Here is a 25,713-nt window from a genome sequence, read left to right as displayed (position 1 = left end):
GAGCTGGGGCGCTGCGGCTCCAGCCTCCCCGCCGCGGCGGAGGAGAGGCGGGCGCTGGCCTCTCTGCGCTCCGCTGCGCACCGCGGCCCCGGGAGCAGCCTCCGGCGGGGTCCGGCGCGGCCGCTGCCATGGTACGGCCGGCAGCCTGGGAACGGTAGGAGCCGGCGGGGGCGGGCGCGGCGCGGTGCGAGGCGGGCGGCGAGTGCCCGCGGGCCCGGGCGGCTCCGTGGCGGCCCTTCCCCGGGGTGGCGGCGACCGGCCCGGCTCGGGCTCTGGGCCGCCGCGGCCTCCGCCTCCCTCCGCGGAGGCGCCGCCGTTCCCAGCAGGCGCGGAGTGGGTCTCTCCTCCGTGCTCCCCTCCCGCCCGTGCAAGCTGCCCGGAATCGGTGCCAACTTCAAAAACAGCAAACGCCAGGCTGGGGTGAGGCCAAGCTTTCTGACCCGCCTGAGCAGCTCGAAGGCACTTGCAAACCCCCGGTGGCTCGGGCACTGTCTTGTGTTTGCCGTGGGGCCGCACACGAGCGTGGAAGGCCCTGTCCCTGGGGAGCGCTGGTGTCAGTGGGGCACGGTCACGGTGACTGGGCCCAAAGCGCTGGGGCTGACGGGGCACCCGTTGCTCAAGCAAGCATCGGGGCCTGAAGAACTCCCAGTGTTTGCAAGGCTCCCGGAGCTGCGGTTGGGATGCCGTGAGATGGGTGGCTGCCAGGGGCCAGCTGGTGTAGCTGTGTGTGGATTTGAAAAGCAAACAGTGATAATGTCAGTTCAGAGATCTTCAACTCATTAAGGAAGTTGGGTTGTTTGTTCAGTGTTTGTGGTTACAGTGGTGGTCTCTGGAGCACACCTTACAAGGCCTAATTAATATGTCTGTTTTTTATTACATAAACCTATGCTAATACAAAGGGAGCTTATATAATCCTACATCTGAAGTACCTAGACTCTTGTTATGAGAAGAGATTAATCTTGCTGTAGCCTTCTGCTCAAGTATGCCATTTGTTCTCCTTACTACCTGACTGAGAAGTGGGCGGTCAGTGTGGCTGATGACTGGTGGTGGCCATGCCTGATTAGAAACCGATGAATTGTCTGAGCCATTGCTCAAGATAAGGAAGTTTACAAAATGATTGTAAAAATGGGAGTTGCTACCTTGGAGAACGATCAGCTCTTTTTTCCTCTCATAGCGATGCAGGATGAATTTATGAACCTTTTGTCCTAGAAGCAATCTTTGCTTTTCCCACCCCTCTAATGTCTGATTTCTACACCAGGTTCTGCATTGCAAAGCACAGTAGTATAGGCAGGTTAGTCTTGCTGGGTGCAAGCTGACTGCTAAATTACCAGGACCAAACTATGTGGAGTTTCCAGTGGCTTGCAGTAAAAGAGATCTGGCTATAGGATGGATGGGGTCAAAGTGGCTATCCCAGCCTATGAGGAAGGCTATTTCTGTGGAGAATTGGTAAGGGAACTACTGGGAATGTGATGGAGCCGTGCTACTGTTTACAAAGTGAATGGCGATGCTGAGAAGCACTTAACTGGCTTGTGGAGGAGCATCTCCCCCGACCAACCAGTGGCTACTGCGCCTGTCTCCTCCCTGCTCTGTCAGTATGCCTGGCCACTGGCCCTGTCACGGCTCTCAGCAGTTGTGATGATGGATGCATAAAGCAGCAATTTATTCTTCTCCCCCCTTGAAGACAAGGGATGAACTTCAGCAGTGTATTCCTCTGGGGGGCATTGTACTGTTGCAGTACATCAGCAGCAGGCTTTTGCAGCAGCTCTCCTCTGCTTTAGAGGTTACTGAAGTGCACTATAATGTGGTTGGAGTGAGTTTGTACACTTATGTTAGATACTTCTGAGATGTGGGTTTGTGTTCCAGGAACTGGCTAGCTGATATGTGCTGCATTTGTGTGGAGTCAGTTCACTGCTGATAGATCCTGGATGTGGAAAATGTGCTCTGCTCGTTGCTCTCCTGTGTCTTTTTTTGCCTGGCACCCCTACATTTCCTTTCCTCAGAAAAAGTGAAAGCAGTCTGTGAGGGCTGCTTGTCTTGTCAAGTCTCTTGCGAGGGCTAATTAAGAATTCATGAAGTTACTGGAATTACAAATCTGTAGCTAGTGAGCCAGTCAGGACACTGTGTATGCCAGGCTTTGTGAATGAGTGCAGACTGTGCTGACAGTTCATCTTCCAAGTCACGATGTAGTTTTTGAAGAATATAAGATGTGGAAGGGAGTGTGCTCTGTGGCTGTCTGATGTTTGTGTCTCAGTCAAATTTTGTGGCTACTGCCACTGAATACACTGGCATTGGCACCTGATAGGCTAGCTCTGATAGGCCAATGCAAGTTGTGCTTGTAGTTTTGGGCTGTAGTATACATGTACTGACTGAGTCTGGAGTCGCTGAGGGCTTGTGTTGACAAGGGGCGTGAGGATTAACTGGTGTTGGCAGGGAGTATCAATGAGATGACCTCAGCTGGGCTGTGCTTATCTTCATGTCCTGTGGAAGGAGGCTTGTACATGCATTAACTAGTAGAGTGATGTAGCATTATAGCAGTGGAGAAACAGCTTACTAGACCTGCATGGATTATAATAACAAGCTCTGTTTTGGTATGAGTTTCCCTAACCTTGACTCTACCGAAGGCTGGTGTATGTGGCTGGCTGTGAAATTGCTGCCCTGCTCCTTTATATTTGCAGGCATGTGATGTGATTTAGCAAGTTAAGTTGCTGGTACAAGATACAAGTTAGACACTAGTTGCTTCCAGACAAAGCTGTGTAATGCCTGCAGAATAAAAGTGAGTAAGTGTCTGACAACCAAGGTTACCAAACTGCAGTCACTGGACCGCTTTGCTGGTGGCCATTGCAGAATGGGTTGATGTCAAGGTGTTGACTCACTTCCAGTTACTACACTGCTCTGAGCAACAAAAAAAAATCTTCCCTTGAGTTACTCCATGTGAGTAATTGCTACAGCTGCCACTGTTTCAATAAATAATGGCTGGGGGGGGAGATGAGTGCAGTTGTCCTTAGCAAAGATGGGATATGTGCTACCGGAGATGGCCAAACACACTCTTGAGTGTGTGAAAACCTAGCTTAAAAGTACTTGCTTCCAAGCACATGGTGGGGAAAAAGTGCCACCATTAACTGTGTTTCCCCAGGGACTACTGAAGCAGTGTCACCTCTTTAAAAGAAGTAGGGAAGGGGTTGTTCATAGATTCCCTTTCAACTCTGCCCTCATAGGTAATGCTTTGGAAGTCCTGGGCTAAAGTAAATTGGTCTGTTGCATTGATCAGGAAACTCTCTTCCAGGTGATCATACTTTAGGTGAAGTAGTATCAAGCCTAGAAAGTATTTTTTGGAAAGTCTTGGAAAGATCCAGCAGTCTTGTTGGGCAACCGAGTATGATAGACTGAAGGAAACTCACTCTTGTGCATGGCAGGATGCCTTCCTGGAGGAATTACAGTGAGTTGTAGAAATTAAATATAATGTATAAATGTAGTGATGATTGTGACTGAGATGCAGCTTTATCTTACGCATGGGAGGAGAGAAGTGCAGACCAAGTTGTCTGAGGGATATGAGCATGCTACTGGAAACCAGGATGTCTGGTTTGGTGCGTACCATTGGGAGAAGTCATAAGGTGTTCTTGTATGTCTACTTGCCTCACAGCTGAGAGGTCAAGAACAATCTGTTATCTACCCTGATCCTTCCACCAAAGGACAGACTGAAACACTTGGCTTCTGCTGTGTCTCTGCACAAACAGCTTCTCATAAATGTCACGAGGAAAAAGTTTGAGAGCAAGAGAATGGATGTCTGTCAGTCTAGCTCTTTCACTGACTTTCTTTTGTCCTAGTTGTCTTCCCCGATAAACTTGCAAGTCTGTAGTAAACACTCAAACACATGTGTTGCCGGTGTTGTTAGGTATATGTTTGTTTGGCAGTTCTTCCCTGACTTAATTGGAGGAATTGACATTCTCGGTGGCAGTGAAATCTTCCTCCTGTTCAGTGATTGGAATGGTACTGACCAAGTACCGAAGTGCTAACAAATCCCTGTATGTCTTCACAGGCAAGGCTTGACTTCCCTCCCTTGCAGTCAGTCCAGCTGGATGCTTTTTTTCCTTCCTGAAATGTGAAAGTTTCTTCGTGTCAACCAAAATGTCTGTTGCAAATGCATCCCATTATGGGGGATTTAAAAGCCAGCAGCTTTCTAATAGTGACTTCTTAGCTAGTCACTAGACAATCTGTCACCATCTGCCTGAAACAGGGATACAGTGTGATCTTGAAACAAACCTGTTGGCTCTGGAAGCAGGCTGCGCTAGTATGGTTTTGATCCTGAAGTAACTCCTGAACTCATCAGGAGTTACGGATGCTCCAGAGTTACCCATCTGGAAACAGTGTGTGACTAAGGAGCGTTTTTATATGGCGAGTGTGATTCAAATCTTCATTCTGGGTGTTAATTGCATGCGGGAGCTGCTTTCTTCTGTAGCTGTGGGGTGGCACAAGCTGCATCAACTCTGTGTAGTGTTTAAGGGAAGGAAATACAGCAGACTTTCCCCAGTAAAATAGATTTGGTGTGAGCTGGATGCTATATTGAGGTCTAACCCCAGCATGTAAAGGCAGTGTGTAAGGGTACTTGACAGAACAGCCAGCTGCACCATGAATAATGTCCTACTGTTGAGCTGAAACTGAGTAAAACTTAAACTGCTCCAGCCCAGTGGACTGCCTGGGTACTGCAGGCTGCCTTTGCAGAGGCCCCTTCTTTGGAAAGAGTACAGAGGGAAGAACAGTTTCTTAACATGTTAACTATACGTTTGAGCTCTGGGCCTGGACCACTGGGATCAGCAGATGCAAGTGCTGGCTAGTGAGGCGAGTGCTTGGTGCTGTCTCATGACTGCTGGGGAGGTTCTCTTTGTCACATGTTGTCATGCTTGGGATTGGGCTTAAGGTCCAGAGTTTTCCAGGCTAGCTGGTGCTTGTGGCAATCTGGCAGTGTTGTGTGCGCCCCAGGGAGTGTGGTTTAGAGGGATAAGTATAGGGCTGCAAGCCAGGGACAGCTGTGGGCTAATCTTTTCTATACATCTGACTTGATGTGTGGCCTTGCTTCAATCACTCAACATCTTGCTTTAGAGTTTTTAAAAAGGGAGAAAATAAAGCTAATGTTTTTCTTGTCTGATCACCTTTGGCAGGGATGGATATTAACACCAGGTTTTATTTAATGGGCTCTACCCTGTGGCTCATCAAAGCTCTTGGAATAGAAAAGACTTATGATGCAGGGAGTTCTGGCAGTGGGGTGGAAAAGGTGGGAAATGTCTTCTCTGTCTACAGTGTGGAAGTGCCACAGCTAGGAGGGGGGGGGGCTTAGCATGCCATCGACTTTCTAGTGTTTCATTCATGTGGTAGATGTCTTGCCATCCTCCCTTCTGGTTTTGTGTTGTGCTTAAGCAGCATTGAACTTCAGCTTCAAAGATTTTTGCATTAACAGCTTTTTCTGATCTTAATAGAGAAACAGCCACCTGCCCTTGCCTTATCTTTTTTCCTTAACCCTGGGGAGTCTTGTCCACTAACGTTTTCTTGTCTTATGGCTCTGCTAGTTTTTCCTCTTTTAGAACATGGGAAGACAGACTTCAAACTGAAGCAGTGCTGCTACTGTATAATAGTAAGGCTTTTAACCTGCAAAACTTTCCCTGGGAGGATAAAGCTTTTTACTTAAAAAAAAGAAAAAAAAAAAAAAAAAAGAAAAACAAACCCCCAAAACACCACCATCTGCCTGACTTCAAAGTGATAGCAACTTTTGACTTGAGAGCTTTGGGGCAGAAGGTGGTAATGTCTGAATGGAGTTACCAAACATGGGCTTTTTCTTTTAGCCTGGGAGGGGAATTTGATGAAGCCTGTAAGTTGGAGCAGCTGTGTAGATGTTAGTTTCAAACTGCTTTCTTTGGATAGCTGGTATGTTATCAAGTCAGGAATCTGTCCTGAGGAGATCCCAGATGGGGCCTTGACACCATAAATGTACAAAGGCACTCGGTTGCACAAAAACTGCAGAAACAACTTAGTTCTAAAGAACATGAGCCACAGATGGTAAACAGCCAAGAAAAGCAAGCAAGGGGTAAGGCCAAGCCGTTCTCTACATGAGAAGGCTACATTGGTCTCAGATGTTTAGAAATTCTTAGTTTAAACTTTTGAGAACTTCACTGTGGATAACTTCTGGTTTAATGGCCTTTTGGAAGTTAAACTCTACATTAAGTAGAGATATGAAAAATGCCTGCATTCTAACTACAGTGTTTGGAGGCTTGAAGGAAGTCCTGGAGTTTGCCAAAGTGCAGTTCATACCTAGATACCATAATTCATTGTCATATGGTGCTTCAGGATCCCTGGGTCTATAGTGGTGTAGCCTAGTGAGCTGTGCTGCAGGGACAGGATTGCTTCTCAGTGAGAAGAGAATAATGACCCTTGAAATGCTTCCAAACAGTAGTCTTTGGTCCATACTATGAAGGAATTGGGACACTGGGTATGTGGAATGGATGGGGTTGGTGCTGTGTTGTCAGCAGTTCTACATGGGGCCTATCTCTTTGATAGACAATCTCCCCATGCTATTTAAAGGCTAAACCGGTCATGTTATTGAACTTGCACAATGAGGGAGGGATTGCTTTGTTCCATACTAATCCCAGGGCACTAGTACATCTGGGACTTGAAGTTTCTAGTGGTGCCCACGTAAAGAAATACCTAAAACTTTGTGGACCAGCTGGTAAGGGGTAAGCTGAACTGGGAGAATGAGTGTTTATGTCCTAGTTCCTATGAACTGTTGAACAGCTGCAGAAGAGACCTGTTGATGCTTCTGCTGAAAAGAGGTTTGGAGCCTGTGTAATTCCAGAAAGTACCTGGCCTGAGTCCTATGGGCAAGAAATGTGGTTGCTTGGACTTTCTATTCTGGGGTTATATGACAGGCATGAGCTGCTACAGGCTGTGCTGTGGTGTTACCCTACAGCTTGCTGTCAAGGTTCTGCACTACTGGCTTGAACACTTGGCTTCCTTGCCTGATGTCCCACACAGTTTCACTACTAATGTTCAGGGGGTTTCCATGTGGCATGTTGCGCACTTCCAGCTGGAACAAAATGGAGCTGGGGGTGGGAGTGAATCAATCTAATGAATGTGTTTCATTTTTTTTTGTGAGCCAGGGCATTGCTTTCTTCCCTATTACCTCACGGCTTTTTTGGAGTGTTCAGTGTCCCTCTTGCAACAAGGATTAGACAGGCAGTTATAAGTGGCTTCAGCCTCAGACTTGGCTCTGGTATTGATTCAGGCACATGCATCTCATAGATCTTGCTAGCATAGCTTAGTTTGCAGCCGAAGAGGAAAAGGGCAGAAGGGCTGCACACATGGCACTGATTCCAGCAGGATATTGCTGTAAGGTTAGGTATGTGGCACACTGTCTTGCCAATGTGCAGCTGCTGTGTAGAAGTTAAAAAGGGGCAGCTAATCTGCTGTGAAGCGGCTGTGAGCTTGGGTAATAGTGAAAATCCAGGGAGTGAAGGCAGGCTAGCATAGTAATATGCTACTGGTTTTCCAAGTTGTGGGTTTGACTTGCTGTATGTTGGGATGGGGAGACGAAGAAAGGGCAAAGTGCATATCTTATGTTTATTAATATGGGTCCATTTCAGTGGCTGAGGATCTACTCAAGGACCAACAAGCTGCTAAATAGTTTAACTTTCTTAACTTGGTGTTTGCAAGAAGCAGCTTTTGAAGGAACTGAGAGCTTTCCTGGAAGGTTCACTCTAAGCGATCCCCAGCTGAATCTTTCCTGTTTTATTGAGGTATTGGTGTTCCTCGTGTGCTTCTGATCCTCTGGGTATGAGGCATGCCAAGTGGCTGTAAGATGTTGCCTTCCAGTGAGATTGTTGAAGGGGCAGGTCATATGTGCCCACACAGGCCCAAATCTGCACTTTTGGCATGAATAACATTAAATCCTGAGGCTTTATCTGAGTAATCAGATAAAGCCTGGTGTGTGGACACTGAACTGGATTTGCAAGAGGCACAGCTTTGTGTGTCAACACTTAAGTGGGAGGGGACACCTGATGAGAGAGCCTGGAAGGAGCAATAACCCACATCTGCAGGCAGGCTGTGATTGTGCAACTACCCTCCTGCTTGCTCCATAGCCAGAGCATTGCACTGTTTTACTAGGGGAAACTTCCCAAGTATGCTGTGTCACTCCAGGATGGCAGATATGTCCAGATGTTTGCCCACAAGGAACTCCAGTGAATTTGCTGCTTTACTGAGCTTATTAGTTTCGCAACAAGGAGAATCTTTGCTGCTAGGTATACTTGCATACACACTTGATGGTATTTTTTCTATAAGGACTTTCTGCTGTACATGTTTTCTCCAAAAAGGAATTTGGCTGTGACTCATGAGGTGCCTTCACTCTTTGTCCCTTGATGTATGGATACGGTTGTAAGTGCATGCTGGTGTTCCCTTCTCAGCCAGATCCCTCTAGGTAGAACAGCTTAGCTTGCTGCTGTGGGCACAACCATGTGGCAGCACATTAGCGGTGGGGGTAAATAGAATTTCCATTGACTGCACATTGCTGATGGGACATGTGCGGTGTCCCCTAAGTTTCGTAGGCTGAAGCAGGTTTGGGCTTTAGGCCAGAGGGGTGGTATGACTTTTGGTATGCATCTAGGAACATACAAGAGCAAGATAAGATATATGGCTTATCCTCAGCTGGACTGTGTTTTATGCAATAAGTGTAGCAACACTTTTCTGTGAAAATGGAGAAGGATGGCTGTTACTGGTTTCGCTATTTCTGGTAAGAAACAAGAATTGAATGGCTCTTAGAGCTTTAAGTGGGAAGAGATTTCTTGATGCAGGTAAGACCTTAATGGGCGCTGGGGAGCAGTGTGCTGTAGACCATATATTAAGACTAACAAATCCCCCTGTGTATTTGAGATAGGAGAATGGTTTTCAAGCTTATGGTCATTAAGGTGAAGAGGATGGATAGGGTATTATAACCAGTACTTGTTCAGAGGCATGTGCTCTTCTGTTACTTGGATTAGGCTGTCTTCAAACCTTCCAAAAAATGCCAGCCAATCCCCAGTCTAGACTGTTCTCGAAAGAACACTTGGCCTCATGGGAATCTCCATTTCAAGGTGCAAAACAGTATGGTAGAAGGCTCATCAGTGATTTACTGTTGAGATGGCTTTTGCGCTAATGCAGTGTTCAGTATACTCTTAAATCTTGTGTTGGCATGTCTAAGACACCCACAAAACAAGCTTGTCATGGAAATCACTCTGACCCAGGGTTATGGTGCTGAACAGGTATCAAATGGAAGTCCTGTCCTTAGGCCTGAGTGGACAAAGCAGATGGCCCAGCAGGTGGCAGGATGGCAGCAGTGAAAGAGATGACTTTGCAGGTTGCTGAACGTAACCCTTTTTTGCTTGCAAGTCTGATAGAAAAGCTGGGCAGTCCAATTAATACGTGCCTAGATGCATTTATCCAGAGTGAATATCTCTGTAGCCAGCTTTTTCAAGTGCTAGTATGGTATCACCAAAGCATCAGGATTATGTGTAGGGTACTTTCATTGAGCATTAGAAGTAGTAATGAATTGACTGTAGAAATAAAACTGCAAGATAAGTTTTTTTTTCCTGGTGTGAGGTTTTTAAGGGAGGAGAATACTGTTGGATGTGGTGGCTTTGTTTGATATTCCAGGCATTAGATATTCTAGACAGTTTACATCTATTCCATGTTTAGGAGGTTGTGGTGCACTGAATGGTGGGTGGCAGTGGCTTTCTCATTACTTTCAAATTGATGTTTGTACACAGCAAATCTTGGCAAAGCCATCCAGCCTCCTCAAAAGGAGCAGTAAGGACTTCAGCAGCAGCCGAAGGGAGCAGCTAACGTAACTGTGCTTATATCTCTACAATTCTTACTCACTAAACTCTGAAAAAGCAAGGCAGATTATCTCTTCTGCTTGTTCCTAAGTATATTGAGTGCATCTTTCTTAAGAACAGATCTTTTGACTGTTTCTACAAGGTTTCTTCCTCTCTCTACTTCTTAAGTTCTATTAATGTGTTTCAAACTTGGTTTCCTAATTGGAAACTTTCCATTGATGTCATGGGAGCTTTCTGTGGCCCACATCAAATAGCTTGGTTCACCAGGAATTAAGTGACTGTACAAATGTTTATATTAAACACTTATTTAGAAGGCATGTTGACTTATGAGGACCTGTGATGACTGTGGTATGTTGGGAGGATAGGTTGACTGTACAGCTTTTGTCTTGCCTTTGAACTGTAGAAGTACTGGCAGCTGTTTAATGCCTAGATAAGACAACTCAGGCTTGCTTACATCTAATGAACTTGTCCTATCACTGACTATTGTGCTGTTTCTTGTCTCTTACATTGGAGATGTTTTTTGAATGGGTAACCTTAATGGAAAGGACTTGGATGGCAATGTCTGGCATAGTCACAGCAGAAACCTGTTAGCTTAATTACAGGTACTGGAATTCTGCTGTTTTAGAGAGGAAACCCACAGTTTAGTCTGCTGAGAAGCCCTAGGGAGGGAAGGAAGAGATGATGAACATGCATGTTCTTCAAATTCTGCTTACTCAGGCTTCTGTGGTTGTGTCAGGGCATTTGGAAGGTGAAAGCGGAAGGGATAAAAACCATCTTAGCATCCCCTCTCACCCCCAAATAGACCTCAGACATTGAGCAGTGGCCATCTCTTTCCTTCCCTGCAGGAGATTGTGCTTCTTCCCAATTTAAAGGAAAGATCTTTTCAAAGCTGCTTGGGGTGTTATGGAACCTTCCTTATGAACATCATGTGCTAGTAGCTACCATCTTTGCAGTAGACTGTCTTTGCTGGTAGCTTATCAAAACCTTTGCATCAGTCAGCTTTGCAAGACTTACTGGACTTCTGCACTAAATTCCATTATCACGTGTGGCTGTGTACTCTCTGTGTATGCAAGACGAATCTGTTTCATTGTTATGGGGAGCAGAGGGAAGTCTTGTGTAGAGCTGCAAACTGTGTTCAGTTACTTCACTTTTGAGAGGGCAAAACACCTTTGAAAACTTATTGTTTGAACCTAAATTACAAGAAGAGCAAGGCTTTAGTATGACTTTGATATCTGAAATTAAGCTTATTGGTGGGCAGAATCTTTTCAGGCAAATAATGTTTAAACACTTTTCCACTGCTCTTTCCAAAAGTTGCAATATTGGACTGCTGTCAGACTAAACTGCCTAGAAAGCCAAAAGTGTCCCTACACAAACTTAAACTGAGATTTCTGGTATGGTGCTCTGACTTGAAAATGGGGTAGATGCTTGATACCTAAAGGAGGAGATTCCATTTCCTTTACACAAAATTTCCTTCCAGTATTCTTCCTCAAACTGATGTTGAAGTTGTCATGGATACTTCTAATTGCAGTCTTTCCATGTTCTAGCATCATGCCTGTTGATGTAATTGTGATGATGCTGAGCTGGGAGGCTTTTTGGAAGTGGATGATTTGGGAGAAATATTCTTGTGGCTGGGCATAAAGATGGACTGCTCCACACAAGACTTAATCTTGTGAGTCTGGATGATTATGCTAACATGGCCCAGAGTAAAAATTTTTGTGCTTTCAGATGCTATCTGAAAAGGTGACACTTAAAGCTGTTTACCATCAAAAAGCCTGTACAAATCTCTCTTCAGCAATATATCCCCTCTGCATGGTTCAGAGCATGACTCTCTTAACCAGTTGTTCTAGTTACATGTGCTAAAGCAACTGATGTGAGCTGTTACTTCATACTCTCTTTTTTCCAATGGAGAGGTACTACCACTATGTAAATTAGCAGTGTTGCACCTAATCATACAGATTTGCTTCGTTGCTCAAACTAAATGATTGAGGTACAGCTTAATGTTGGCACACAGGAGGTGATGAGGAAGCCACTTAAAATATCACTTGATTTACAGAGCTTAAGCTAGTGAAACTGTTGCTTAGGAATGCATTTCTGAGTGTGTCCCAGTAAGACTAAGGGACAAAGTCCACTCCTTGCCACTTGAACCAGCCACTCTGGACACTAACCAGTAGTGAAGCAACTGTGAGCAGTGATGTAGGTGCATGTCTTGGTCGTGCTTTTCGGCAAAAACATTTGTTCTGTATTACCACAACTGTTATTTCCAGGAAAAAGTTGCTCTTGGATATCTGGCCACCTTACAGTGCAGATGTCCTCTGAAGGCAGCATGTGTATTCCTGCAGCCACAGTTCGTATAATGTGCTTTAATCCATCTCATTTTGGCACGCGCTGCACTTTCAAATCTGATCTGTCTAGTTGCGCTTTTATAGGAATAAAACTTCAAGCAGTCAGGCTAGAAAGGCTTTCTAAAATTGTGTTGTGTTATGTGAAGCCTTTTGCTGGATGATGTAAGAACCCAGCTGAAGCTTTTGGTCACCCTGCCTATCTCAAACAACCCTAGCAATGTCCAAGGACCCTTTCAGGTAATGGTGAAAGCAAAACATTGCATCATGCTGGGACTGTGCCCAGCTGTAGGTTTCATTGAGATGTACAATGTCTCTCTTCCTAATTATGGTATGTCCCAGGTCAATTATATTTAAACATAGAGTCCAACCGTGTCATTAAACTTTTTTGGCTAATGACAAGACAGAAATCTAGTGAGGTATCATCCCAGAATGCTCTGCTTTGGGGAGTTGCTGTGTATGTTCCAGTAAAGCTGGCAGTGTGAGTTGTCTCTTGTGTAATCTGTCTGCCAGGAATATCCTCTTAGTTCAGCACTTTATTGAGAGCTGCTGTGGGATGGCTCGTTGCTTGTGTCTATTCCTGGATGTGGAGGGCTTACCTTACTAAGCATACTGATGGAGTGGTTTGCTGAATGTTGACAAATGTCTCAGCACTAGTCTGTTGCATGTTTATCTGGCTCTTTCTTTGGGTTTTTGCTCATATAACCAATGTTTGAGTTACATAGCTTCTGGCAGCAGCCTCAGAAATGAGAGGTGAACACATCTTTCTAGAGACTGGCAATGGGTTGGGTCAGGCAGAGTGCACTATGTTGGCTTCTCTTTGCTTGATAGTTTAAAGGTTAGATAGAAGTAGCTTTCCATATTAACTGCTAATCAGTGGAAGGATGGGGATCTGTGCTTCCACTGCAGAAATCCTGGGCTGAAGCAAAACAATAAATGTGTGCATGGTAATCAACATAGCATTTAGATTCTGTGAATCTTGTGTTGGATCCATGTTTCATAGCTAGTTTTCATGTGAGCTGCTTGTACCTTGTACTTCTGTGCTAGCTATCTGGTCCTCTCTGGATGCTTGCCCCAAGCTCTATCAGATGAAGCTTGATGCTGCTAAAAAGCATGGGGAAAGGGCAGAAAACAGTCCTTCCCCACCCAAAACCTCAGGATGGCAGATCAAGGTGACCCTCAGTAAAGCTAATGAGTCTGCATAGGAAAGATATTTAGAGGGACTTCTCAGCGGTACTGGGGTGGGGGGCAGACAAGGGTGAGGTGCTTATATATTCTCCTCCCTGGTTAGATGGTGCGAGTGGCATTGCAGAACATAATTTTCTGTTTGGTTTGTTTCTGGTGGAAGCCCATTGTACACCACAGCATGGCTGCTCTTCCTAGTGTTTTCAGTGCTGTAAAAGCTACCATCTCTTGCCCTAATGTGTGAAGTGCTAGTAAATCCACTTAAAACAGAGCACAGTTGACCTACCCTTGGTATGCTTCTGTGACAAACTTCAGTGCCTGTTACTGTTACAGGACTGGACTTGAGCGTGTTTAAAAATTTGTGTCATGTTACAAACTCATGATGATCCTGACTTGACTCTCTGCAAAGAACAGACCGTACTAGGCAGACAAGAAATGTCAATGCTTTTTTCCTTTCTCTACTGGCTGGATTGCAAGCCATTTATGCCCAAACATTCTGGAAGTGTTCTGCCATGGTGTGACTCTGCTTCCTCTTTGCTAAGGGAGATCCCTAGGAAACTGCTTTCCCTCTGGAGACTTGGAGTGGAAGAGGGAATTGGAAGCTGAAGGGGGGGTATCATGGACTTGAGCAAGCCAAGGTGCTTGATTACACTGGGATAGCAAGTTTGGATTTGTCTGGACTCTTTACCTCAACTGGCTATTGCAGCAATTGGAGAAGAGAAATCGCATCTTCCGGCTATGTTGGATTTGGAAAGGGTTTTTCCACAGCTTTTGTTATGTTTTAAGGGTTGTTGTTCCCAGATCAAACTTGAATAGAAAATATAAGGCTGTTGCCAGTTTTCTGTCACAGACACCTTTTATCTTGCTTGCATTCATCTCTTCCAAGCAGATGCTGCTTTCATTTCTTCTACTTTTTTGCTACAAGACTATAATTAACAGCCCTTTGATGCAGGGGAAGAAATTGTATTTCAAAGCAAAGTACCTAGTTAACTTCGATAATAAAACTGTTGTTTTTATCTTGAAGGTAATTCTGTGTTCCTTTGAAACAAATCTGAGGGTTGGAAGCTCTTGAACCCTGCTTACTCTAAGTTAACATGCAGATCCCTCCTTGCCTGGGAACATTTTTGGGTAGGAGGTATAGATGAAGCTGAGCTGCTCAAGGTGAGGCTGTACATGGGAAAGAGGGTGGCAGACATTGATGTTGATGCACAGTGTTCCTGCAGATTGTTTTCCTTCCAGCTGATTATAAGCTGCAGTGCGTGGCTAATGCTATCACAAGACTGCCAACCACATAGCTCAAGGTGGAGCACAGCAGGGGGAAGGAGCTGAGGAGAACACAAGTCTTCAGACACTTCATTGTGGTAGTGAAGCAATCTGTAACCTCTAGTCAGCGTTGCCTTTCCCAGTCCACCCTGCCCTCCCTAGCATTCCTGCCTTCAAAGACTTGTACCGAGCATGAGGTTTGTATGAACATCCAGCTTCTGGCTTTCATCTTTTCCACTTAAAAAGATAAGCCCTGTTCCTGTCAGGTGCAATACTTCCTAAAGGGGGATGTGGCTAAGCTGCATGCATTGGGAGGATTGTTTCCAAGGGGGATGCTGAAGCATGCCTGTCTTCATAGGCAGGGCAACTGGCGGATAAGGCTAAGCCACAGCATTGCTCATCTAGCAGGTGACTTTGGGGAATGAAGAATTCCTAAACTTAGGCCATGGCTGGCTTGGCTAGTGGTCAGGACATGGAAGAAAAGATGTTGCTGTCATCATTTAGCATGTTACAAGAACTATTTGATGCAGCAGAGGCACATCTGATGTACAGGTTATGGGTCCAAGATCTCATTTGAGAGTAGGGGCTAGGGGAGATACCTCCTAGAAAATGGTAGAAGCCAGATGCTTTTGGAGATGAATTGCAAAGGGCTTTTTTATTTTAAAGTGCCAATGTTTATTTTCATGTCTACCTGGTCCTACTGAAACTACCAGACTTACTGAGGGAGGCCACAGAAGGCTTTTTTTTCTTATAGGCAGGTGCTGGAGGCATTGAAGAATCTGACAGACTTTCAGGTTAGGAAGCCTAAACTTGATTTAAAGAACCTGTCATGATTGTGTGATGAGCTCCTGCTTTGGATGCATGTGCGGGGCTGTTGACTTCTGAAAACATCCTTTTGCTAAGTGAACAGAATGGTTTCCTAAACAGTATGAAAAAAATCACTTCCTCAATGACTCAACTGTCTCCTCTTGTGAGGTTTTTGTCTTCAGTGCTGACACCCTCAGTCTCCACAGACCTCAGGACAGGAAAGACCTGAATCTATAGTTTAAGCTCTGAAAGATCAACTGGGCCTTTATACACAAGGATGTAACTTCAGTCGTCTTTTTCAACACATAACAAGCCCAGGATGAAGAGATCTGGGTAAACATTGTAGAGGAATGCTGAGTTTTTCCATGCGGCAAGGTAAGACAAAAAGACCTGTGAACTAAATCTATGTTTATATTGCTTAGAGTAATTCACTGTCCATTAAGAAGGCACTAACAGCTAGTACAAGAGGATGAACTACATTCAGTTCTTTAGGATTTATTTGACCTGAGGATTAACACTGAATTCAACCTGAAACTGGCTGATTAAAGAACTGGAATGACTTGAACAGGGAGGAAGATGCATAACCCTAAGTATAAGGAGAAGTTTTGTCACCATGAGGCTTGTCAAGCATTGGAACAGGTTGCCCAGAGGTTGTACAGTCTCTATTTTTGAAGGTTTACAAGAGTAAACTGGATAAAGCTGAGTAACCTAGTCTGACCCTGCTTTGAGGAGGAGATTGGACTAGAGACCTCCTGAGGTCCTTTCCAGCCTGAAATTAGTCTATGATTTTATGAAATAAGCTTGTATAGGCATCTTGCTGCGATATTATCAGAAGAGTTAAATTCTGGAAGTGGGTAGGCTGCTTTAGTTGATAGACAACAAGACCTATCTCCTGCATAGCCAGGCTAGAATCTGGGGTTTGGGGTCGTTCGTTTCCCAGCTTGTCTAAGAAACTCTCATAACCAGTTTCTGTCCTACAAATTACCCTGAAACACAGAGGAGATGAATTACTTGTTTCAAGTCTCAGCATCACTACTAAAACGTCTTTATTTTAATTAAACATTTGTATAAAAAAAAAGCTTTCTTCCAGTCTTGTCTCAATGTCAAAGGTGAGCTACAAAACAATTTGACTCTGATTTAACTTCACAACTACCCCCTATCCTGCAGTATTGCTGAGTACTTAGTAGTGGCAAGTCCTTTTGCTTTGACAATAGTATTGTTCCCTTTAGAGCAGGCTGTCCTTGGAAGGACACCAGTGTTTCTAGGCGCTCAAAGCAGCCATATAAGCTTGCTTTATCTTCTTCCTCTAAGCCCATCCATCCATATGTCAGGAGTTTTTCTACAGTCATCATATGGGGGTTTATTTTGTCATAGCAACTGACAGTACTTGGTACAATGCTATGCCTCTGAATCCTTTGAAAGCTTGTTGCAGTGCTGTGGGCTGGACAATGGAGCTCGCTCTTGCTAGTTGTTTGTCCCTTCTGGGATGCTGGAAGAATGTGGTAGGAGGGACAAAACTGAGGGATCCTTTCTCAGGGAGTGGTGAAGGACTAAGTTTTAAGAAAGCAGATAGGCAGTACACGGACCAAGCAGCTTCCCATTGCTTTCTGGATTTATAGGAAGGAGCAGCATCCTGGATTGTGTCCTTAAAAGGTGTTTGGGATGTGGTGGAATGATAAACAAGGCAAACTATTTTTCTGCTCAGTTTTGTAGGGAAAAAGTTCATATCCCTTAAAGCCACAGGATGACAGATCTGACTTGCAAGGTATAACTAAGATCAGTCAAATGTAGCTTTGGAAGATATTTTTCTTTCCAAGCAATCCTGCCCAAGGCCTTAGCAGCCATGCTGTTTACCTTCCAGGCTCATTACATGATGATCAATAAGACAAGATATAAAACAACAGTTACTGAACTGCAGTGTTCTAGGCTTGGCACTTAGTTTGACTGTTTGATGTCAGCCCCTCTCTAAAGAGGGGCATGACTATCATGATAGGTCAAAGGGGTACACTCAATCTCTTGACCTGGTGGTGAAAGGGTGGAGGGAAACCTACTGTACAGGCTGAGGCAGGCTGCTGGTGACAATCGTAGAATAGTTTGGGTTAGAAGGTACCTCTAAAGGTCATCTAGTCCAACCACCCTGCTGTGGGCAGGGACGTCTTCAACTAAAGGTACTGCTAGCACCAGTTTTTGAGTTGGTGGAAGGAAGGAGCTTGGGGGGAAGTTGTGCTTGTTATACTGCATCCTCCTCTGCCCTTTTTTCTACTTAAAGCTCTGCATAGATTGGGTTATGCTATAGCACTAGTCATGTGTAGAAAGACACAGTTGCTATGCAGAGGTCCTTAACTGCATCAAGCTCCAGGGTTATAGAATGAATTTTCTTATGTCTCATGATTTGATTGTCATAGTCTTTTCCACCTGATCAGATACTGAGTCAGGAAACTCATTAGCTCCTGACTGAGGGGCTTGCTTATTTCCTTCCTGAAAAATAGCAGCAAACATGCATAGTTGGATGGGAGTCTTTCTACATCCATTTTCCTGACTGTGGTGGGATTGCTGTGACAGTAGAGGTCAACACAGTGACTAAACGCAGACTGTAAAAGGGAGTATGAAAGGGATGAACTTGGAAGTGGAGGATGATTGTTGAATGTGATGAAAAGGATGCCAACTGAGTTGCTGAGGATGCAAATAAATTGTAAAACTGGAGGAGAAAGAAAAGCTAACTTTTTGCTTCCTTAAATGTCAGGGACAAAGCAGCTTTTTGTGAGGAGGAACTGAATACTGTCCTGCTGGGTATCAAGTGTGCTGGGCCTTGAAATTTCCTCCTCGTAGCAGGCAGCTTGTGGGGCATCCTCTGTGGTCCTGTTGTTCACCTTCACCTTTTGCCCCAATTCTCTCCCTGTGATGCAGCGATGAGAAGTATGAACACGTTCACTGACCTTCTACTCATACAAAAAGTGTTTTCTCCTACCCTACATGGTAGGTTGGTAGTGGTATTGCTGCCCATATAAATAGGGGAAATGCAGATCCAAGGAAGTGATGTGCTGAAGCTTCCCAAGCTGAGTGGCAACGAAGCAGAGATGGAACATAACTTCAGTTCTGCACCGTAGGGCCCTGACTTTGCTGTGACTGAATGTGCTGCTCTGCCCTCTTGCAGAGAACAGTATTCTGTTTGTGGTGCTGTAAGAATCTAATGTTCTGCTTGAAGGGAGCAGAGAGACACTATTGTAATGGACCAAGAATTATTTTTCTAGTACGTGGCCCAGATTTCAATTATGCTTTTTCCGTAGTGCTGATGAGTGGTACCAGACACTTGTACAACTTCCCCTCTGGCATAGATGTATTTGATGTAGATATATGCACTGAAGCTTCAGACACAATAAACCAAAGAGGGCAACAGGCTGAGTAATCTGGTGCTTGGCAGCTGCTCTGTTGTGGGGATTTTTGCTTGACTGTTAGCAGTGCTTGTGACATCTTTAAATGAAAAGAGGAAGGAGGAGGCAGTAGCTGGGCAACTTTAATATTAAAATAGCTCAAACTGCAAATGGTTTTCCTGGGAGAAGGAATTCTGCTGGATTCTACATGTTTCCTGACAGAGTATACTGTATTGCTTTTAGGAGCTGGGATTGAAATCCTCACAATCTGCTGTGTACCTTACATTTTCAAGCCATCTATTTGAGAAAATGCTGCATTTCAGGTCTATAATACCCAAATCTTTGTGACTCTAATACAGTAAGGGCTCAGTTCCTGTTATCATGCAGGTACTAGTATTTGTTGTAGAATTCACTGAACTCTTGATAGGCTCTCTGTGTTTATGGAGGTGTTGTGCATTGCCTTATTCTGCCCACTGAAAGCAGCACAGCAGCTATCCTGGAAAAAACTAGGACTTCTGAACTAGCAATTCCATCAATTGGGATACCATAGTTTTACTCTTAAGCCTGACAAGCCCAACCATGTTGCTTCCCCTATTCCTTCAAACACATAGTATATGAGAGACTTTCTAAAAACTTGCTTCTAGGCAAAGGATAGCTAAAATAGGAGGCTGACCTCCCATGAACTGGGAGAGGATAGCACAAGATGCAGCTGTACAAGTGTCCTTGCTGTGCCCTGCTGTCACCTAGGAAGGAGACAGAAGGGGAGTTTTGGTAGGTGACAGCTGAGAACTTTAACATGGACTTCTTTTAATGGAGCTCCTGCTAGTGTTAAACCACAGTGACTCATTGTTAACTGTTTCAAGGGGAAAGCAGTGCTTTGTTACCAAAACCTTTGTCCTGATGGCTTGTTTTGTTGGCCAACCTCACAGTCATAGCAAAAAAGTGCTTTTGATACAGGAATGGAAAATCTGGACAGAAGTAGAAACATCCAGCTTCATTCTTTCCACCCACTGCTCCCCTCCCCATCTACTGATTATCAAACAAAACTAATGAATCAAGATACTTAAATGGACATGAGGGATGGTCTGTGTAAGCTGCAAATTAGTAAGTGGGGAAACAACTAAAAGCAGGGAGTTCTTGTGCAAGAGGGTGGCTTATTATGGATTATGTGGGCTTCTTTAATGCAAATAGCTCTGAACAAACATCTATTTAAAACTTATGTTGGCTTAATTGTGGAGGAAGTGCCTTTCTAAATGCAGCCTATCTTGGGATGTCATGGCTCCAGTGCTAGAGGGAAGGAGGGAGAAACATTAGGCAGGCATGGCAACTTGGCCAGGTGCTGACTTTATTTTTCAAACACCAATGCTGAACAGTTTACTACTCCACCTATTGAATGGCTTCTGGAGGGTAGTGGCTGTCAAAATAACTGCTGTTTGCTTCTGTTCCTCTTGTGAGCTGGGGCAAATGTCTGTAGCACAGGGCAGTGAAACAGCTTGGGGAACAATATCATCCTGAATTGGTGCCCCAATTCAATCTTCAGTGTGATTGCACTAATGCTTGCATTGGTACAGCAGTGTGAGGGAGTGGGATGGGAAGGGCTGGAGGAAGAGAAAACAGTAACTAATAGACGGTTGGACTGTGGTTTTCATTGCACTGGAACGAGGCCTGACCTGATGATCATCCTCTGGTCCAGCCAATAACTACAGTGAAAGGGTGGACTGTCCTGCTTCCCCTGCTCCTCCCCACTTCCAGATCAGTTTTCAGCAAAAGCTTCCGAGTAGCTGACCAACCTAGTCACTGTGTTTGAAATACATTTGAATGGGAAGCTAAAGCAGACCAGTGTTGTAGTTAAACTTTGTCAGGGCAAGTACCTCTTCAGCCCTTTGCCATTCCTGTTCATTTTCCTGATACTACTTGGACCATCCTTTGTTGATAACTCTGCAATTTAGGTTTTATGGCATGGTTCAAAGGTAGACTTTCTGAATGCTTGCTCTTCTCATGACTTTTTGTGAGGATGGACTAAGTAGAGCCCTGGAAGACCCTGGGACTTCTGAATAGCTATCTAACCTACAGGTCCTGAAGATAAGCTCATTTGAGACACTTCCATGCTGGCTGCATTAGCACTTGGCTGTCTTGGAGTTGCTAAATTCCTTGTACAGATAAAATTACAGCCTCTTTCTTTGAAAGAGTTTTTCTCTAAGGGCAATGCTATATGGTATCTGAACGGACGCCTCAGTATAATCCTTGGTTATAGAAGAATTTTTAAAACCTGGGCTGTTGTTTCATTTTAAGAATGTGTGGCAGTAGAAAAGCAGCATGGAGTTGGCCACTAAAGGACAAGGAAGTTATAAGACAAGTACTGTTAGCGTACTTAGTAGTTCAGTCCCACAAACTAGTCTTTCAAGTGCGGCTTGTTTATAGAACTGGGGGGTTTTGCGTTTGCAATGTGCCAAGCATAGATTTCAACCTTACAGGGATATGAGGCTTCCTCTGGAAGCAGTGCTTGTTTACATGCAAAGTCTCAATAACTTAAGGAAAAATCAGTTGAAGGTGGTTGGAGAGGTACAAAGATGCAAGAAAGGTGAAGCTCTGGATGAGGTGAAAAACGGATGCGTGTGACCTTTCTTCCTGCTACCTATGACTTATTTCCCATAGTACTTAGTCCGCAAGCAGATCATAAAGCCATCTCTTAAGTGTGTAAAGAAATCAGAACTGTGAAAAGACTCTGCCTTTTGCAGGTGACTTCTGCAGTTGGTGTACCTATGCTAGCCTAGTTTTTTCTCCTTGGAATAAGCTTTCCTGAGACACTAGTGCCTTTTTCGTAAGGCAGACTGCACTGAAGCAATCTGGGAGCATCCTTCCATAGTTGTATCAAACAGCCTTAACTTCAATACAAGCAAACTCCATCCCCAGAAAATGGATTCCTGACATGAGCAATGAGGAAAAGCATCACTTGTCTCATGGATCTAGCCTGGAAATGGTACCAGGGGCTAAAAAAATAGACTTTGCCAAATGTGACTAGTGAGATGAGAACCTGGTGTGTGGGAAGTATGTCTTGCCTGGTCTGGAAGACACTTGATCTGGTGCTGCTGTGTTCTCTAAATGGCTATCCCCATGCTGAAGCGTGCAGAGAACTTGCTATGCTGGTGGAACATGCTGTAGCTGGAGTGCTATAGCTTCCCATAAGCTGCTGGAACTAGTGCATCTGCTGTAAACAGCTTGCACTCCAGAATGGCTGTGCTGATGACTGTGCAAAGCACTTTGAGTGGGAATAGGGCTGTACATAAGGGCATAGAATTGCAACAACTTACTAGTTTTTCTCCAGGCTGTCCGTCTGCAGTGGCTGCACTGCTTTGTGCCCCTGCTGTCACATCTCCCTATACTTTCTTACAGGAAGAAGGGAACCACATGGATCTTCCTGCTCCTGTAACACCATGTACAGGTGCTGTCTCAGCTCAGACCTAACTGCCAAGTCACAGTTGTTTTGCTATTTCCTCCAAAAGAATCTGTCTGGAGTGCAGCTCTATGGCTCAAAGCTGAACTTGACACAGCTGATCTTCAGCACCAGTATGTCCCCACTACAGCCTGTCCACAACTTCTGCATTAAAAACAAGTAATGTCTGCAATCCATTTGTATGTATTGCTAACTTGAGAGCCACAGAGGCAAATGGTTAGGCTGCTAGGTGAGCTGACTGTCATCTGAGCGTGTGACAATCTGTTTTGTGGCACCAAGCATGATTCAGATGCTGAATTCTGACTTGATGAACTTGGGTTCCAGGTAGTCTTCTAGGTTTGTAACAGCTGCCTGTAAATACTTGCTAGAATACAGAGTTTAAAGTTGCTTCTGGAAAATAGCGCTTTACCAGTTGGCTACAAACAAATATTCTAGAGCAGCAGGAAGTTAGAGAGGAGCAAAGGGGAGAGGTGTAAGGAAGGTCAGTGCTGCAGCTGCAGATGTGGGACATGGGAAGGGACTCTGGCTAAATTTCTCAGTGCTTAGCTAAGATGCAGAGCTGTCAGTTCAGTGTGGGATGGTAAGCGCAGGGCTCCATCCTGCCTTACGGGGGAAGAGCTTTAGTTGCTGGCTTTCTGGCCTGTTCAGTCAGCTCCTACTCACTGTGCATACTTTACCATGGCTTCTCTCAGGCCTCATGGTCAACTTAGCAACCCTTCTTATGCCATATAATGCTGCTTACTCTGCAGTGCAGGCACTTGCATGCCTGTGTAGCAGTGTTCTGCAATGTTAGGGATAAGTGTTCAGAGTAAACTTCTGTTGTACAACTAGCATGCTGGGAAACCAGACCAAATTGCTTAACTCCTTTTAACATCTGTATGTTACACTACCAATACATGAACTATTTCTAGCCAGAGTCTTATTGTCCCAATTTGAACACAATTTTTGCTCTGTAAATGCCACAGACCATGAGTAAGGGTGGAAGGGAAATGGACATGTCAGACAAGAGGATAAGGAGAAACTGTGCTGTTGGTAATGCAGAGGTCTGAAGCCAGCAGTAATTGTTTAACCTACATAGCTTTCTAATGCTGCTGTCCTCAGAATACCGAGGACAAAGTGTCCTTGAGGTAGTTTTGGAAAAGGTACAAAAGAATTGCTTTAGAATACTGGCCTAAGTAGACTGACCATAGGAAGATGGACTAACAGTGCCTCATGCCAAGAACATAATGGCTTGCAGTGACTGAGTCTTCTAAAAAGCTGACCCCAGCTTCTTTATGGATGCGGATTACTAGCACTCAGGCTGGCTTCCTCTGCCTCTCGAGGGAGGCAAGGAAGCAGAGGTCCTGATGAGATACTTTACTACCATTTGTCTTTAAGGAAGGAAAGTCTCCAGCTCAACATCTGTTATGAAACAATCCTTTCTGCAATACACTACAAAGTATGCTCAGGCATGTGGGATGTATGAGAGGTCATGGATTGTGCCGGTGGACAGAGCCATTATGTCAGTATGGCATGCTGATCTTAGTGCTGTGCCTGTGAGTACATGTTAGTCATAAGTGGGAGAAGCTGTGGAAGAATACATGTTCCACTGCGGTTCCGAGGGCTTATTAGGGAAGAGAGTCTGTCACTTTAAGTACAGGGTTTGAGTGAAAAGGAGAACTTAACTCCAAATATTTGACCATTTTAAGACTCGATGTCCACCAAAGATGGCACTGCCAGAGCAGGCGAATGGCTGGAATCTGCCTCTTGAGAAGCTATTTTAAAAAGCCTTGAGGAAACATTGTGCCTGGTCTTTAACATGCAGTTGGCATTGGAGTTACCTTATACAGAGCTCTAAAGAGTCTAATGACCTTTCTGAAACATCTACTAAACTCCTCTGTAAGGAAAACCAGCCTCAGTTCACTTTTTTCATTTAAAGAAATATATTCATTTCTCTGCAACCAAAATTGCCATTTGTAACTAGCCTTGAATAGGAGAGATGATCTCTAGCAGGAACCAGCGGAACTCCTTTTGTCCGAGTTGCTTCCATCATTACAAATACTTTGTAAAGTAACCTTTCTTCTGCTGCTTAGTATCTTCTGCTAGATTATGCAGCACTGCAGTTAACAAGAACTGGCTGGGTAGGTGGACAGTGGGGAAACTCGCTTACGTTGGTTTCTAGTAAGTGGCTTAGTTGAGGATGGGTGGTGGTTGTTGTTGTTACTGCAGGTTTTAGTTTACTCAGACGTGCTGCTCTGAGTAACTTCAGTGCTTTGCTTTGGAGAACCAGACACTCCATACATGGTGTAAGAGGGCATGCTGCTTTCATCACACTGCCTTTCAACATTGCAAAAATAGCTAGAAAACTTCTGCAGAAACTGTCTGAATCATCCCAAGGAGAGGAACGTTGGAGTGCTGTGTTCATACAGATGAGCTGATTCTTAGTGGTTACACGTCCTAGCAGTGTTGCACGATGACATGCTTTTGGCATCCTTGGACAGAAGCCTTTTCTGGTATGTCTCAGGGTGGGCATGCTTATGCTAGCTGCCTCAGAGCAGAGCTCTCGGTGTCTGCTCAGTAGATGAATGAGGCTGTTTGCTTAGCAAGGCGGCTTGTTAGCTTTAGGTAAATCGAGCATTGCCAAATACTAAGTGTCTTGTTCTCCCCATCCCTGGCGTATCTTGAGCACAGTTACTTATCAGGGGCCTTTTGCTCTTCTGGAGGATTTTCCTTTTTGCTGGGACACGTGCCATCTTTCCTAATTCTTTCTTGCCCAACCTCCCATGATCTCAGTGACTGCAGTTTCACTTTCTGTGGAGGCCACACAATTCAATGGTTTAGCCCTGCCAACAGCTAAACCTGCTGAGCCAAACTGCTTCTGCTCTTCAGTAGGTGGGGCTGAGGAAGTTGCCCCTGTGGCAACCTCGTCTGTGTAGAGCAAGATAGCAGTGAGGCTGACAGTGCTGCCAAAACCAGTGCTATGCAATGAGGGTTGCCTGCCCAGCCCTGATATAAGCAAAATTGCAACATTCCGAAACCAGCTCTAACCATGTTGTTACTGCAGTTGTTCTGTCATGGGTTCTGTAGCTGCTTGGTCTCTGCTAACACAGCACTGTAAAACTTCAACAGCATAGGTGAGCTTACTTTTTTCCCAAGACTTGCTCAATATTTAGTGGGATGGGAAGGGTGCTAAAGCCAGAATGCTGGTGAAGTGATTGCATCAGTGCTGGACGGGGTGTCACAGCCTTCCTGTGACCAGTTTCTGCAGTAGGTGGAAATACACAGTGCAAGTAAGGTGGTATATTTTTGATGCTAAGAATTAACGCCAGGGAAAATTGAGTGTCCTGGTTCTTTAGGGCTGAAGTTTGAATGCTATTTAAGGCGTGCGAGGAGTTCTCTCTCCACCCCAGTTAGGATGTTTTGTAGCATTGCTGATCCATTTTGGCTTTTAGCTTGGTTTTACA

At 44.7% G+C, this 25,713-nt stretch overlaps 1 protein-coding gene across 1 annotated transcript in view; it reads left to right on the top strand.

Moving 5' to 3' along the window:
* SPSB1 (splA/ryanodine receptor domain and SOCS box containing 1) overlaps positions 1 to 25,713 on the top strand; it is a 39,092-nt gene continuing 13,379 nt past the window's right edge. The window contains exon 1 of the mRNA XM_076356068.1: positions 1 to 154. The gene's annotated coding sequence lies outside the window, so the exon portion shown is untranslated. The remainder of the gene's footprint in view (positions 155 to 25,713) is intronic.

This window comes from Aptenodytes patagonicus, chromosome 19, assembly GCF_965638725.1.
Source record: "Aptenodytes patagonicus chromosome 19, bAptPat1.pri.cur, whole genome shotgun sequence".
In the NCBI taxonomy this organism is placed as follows: domain Eukaryota; kingdom Metazoa; phylum Chordata; class Aves; order Sphenisciformes; family Spheniscidae; genus Aptenodytes; species Aptenodytes patagonicus.
This window is presented reverse-complemented; position numbering and strand designations above follow the sequence as displayed.